Raw genomic sequence first — 1,567 nt, forward strand, 5'->3', positions numbered from 1 at the left:
TTTTTACTTGCTGAACTCTTTCATTATGTTTTTTTTCTCTCAAGGCCAGTGTATTGTAGCTTTGCAATACTGTAACCACACAGGATATGTTGGGTTATGGACTATGTGTTTACTATGCATTGTATTTCTATGGACTGAAATGATGGCATGCAAGGGTTTCAGCTTTAACAATAGGTTCTGTTTGGCTTTTCAACTGGTGACATCAGTTGTTTCTTTTTAAGCAAGTGTCTGCAAAGCCTGCTGTGTTGTGCTCAGACAGGAAACTATCAGTCTGTCCCACAGTTCCAAGCCTTTCTAAAAAATATGGAACTTGTTCTTAACACACCGCTCCAACTCATACTTAACCTTTCCAACAATCCCACCTACTTACTCATTTTGTTTACTGATCATATTTTATTACTAATGAACCACTTCCCTCCCAAAGTCATCTACCAACCTTTCTTTGTGTCAACTCAATGTGCTTTCTTTGTGGGGGAGACATTTTTATAAGACCTCTGGGGTTCTTTTTGTCCCACGCGCACATCTAGCTTCCTCTCTCTTTTCCTTTCAAAAATAATTTGGAAGTCGCAAGTGAACTGAACCCAACATTTAAATCTCCCCCTCTCTCATTACAGCGCCTCCACCACCACAAGAGTAGCTGACACCCATCCAGGCTGCTAACGGCTGCGCCCCTCTCATGACTCCTCTTCATGTCAAGATGAAGGTAAAAATTTACTGGAGCAGGGGAATAGGAGCTTTGATCCCAGTAAATATGTGTTGTTTTAACTGATGACTAACAATGAATGCATGTTAATAGCATGTGGAAGCTTGGAGAACACAGTTATTTTTTCAATACTTGCGTTAGAGTTCAGGGCTGAAAGTGCAAATAAGCTTTAATCCAATCCATTTGATCCATCCAAATATTTTTATTGGTTGAACTAGGACCATACATCTTTAATGTAGTTAATGGGGTATGGTATAAGCAGGGTCCAAGCCATTTAACTTTAAAACAACCATAGTATATGAGCTTTCTTTGATCAAAATAATAACCCGTCAGGCTGCGTTTTTTTAAGACTATTAGGAATAAAGAGAATCAACTTTTAGTCAATTAAATATATATAATATTTTTTTTAAGCCAGTTGACTTTAGCATGACAGAGAATTTTCCAAATTTCAAATATTTCTACAGGGAGAAACAGTCTAGTCTTTGTCATACTAAATCATTTTCACACGATGAAATGCTTCATGGGGTAACCAGCAGGTCAAATGTACACGCTCACTTCAGTCCCTGTGCAATACAGCCAATTCAATGAATTGGTGTGTCAAAACGGGGGAGGGAGCATTCTTAGATTTCTTGCTGGCTTAATCACTATGTAACTTGAATATTATGCCTTGGACGTAGGTCAACAGGCTTGAAGATTTAGAGTTTCAGTTTAGGGCTACGATATTCCCTGCCAAAATAGAGTTTTTTGGGCAGCCATAATACCTCATTGATTCATTGATTGGCTTAATGTTGTGGTTTGGGGTTTTTGTTGGGTTTGTTTTCCCGTTTCTGCCCCCTTGTGTATGTCTCAGTGTTTTCCCAGGTC

The sequence above is a fragment of the Etheostoma cragini genome, chromosome 21 (assembly GCF_013103735.1).
Source record: "Etheostoma cragini isolate CJK2018 chromosome 21, CSU_Ecrag_1.0, whole genome shotgun sequence".
In the NCBI taxonomy this organism is placed as follows: domain Eukaryota; kingdom Metazoa; phylum Chordata; class Actinopteri; order Perciformes; family Percidae; genus Etheostoma; species Etheostoma cragini.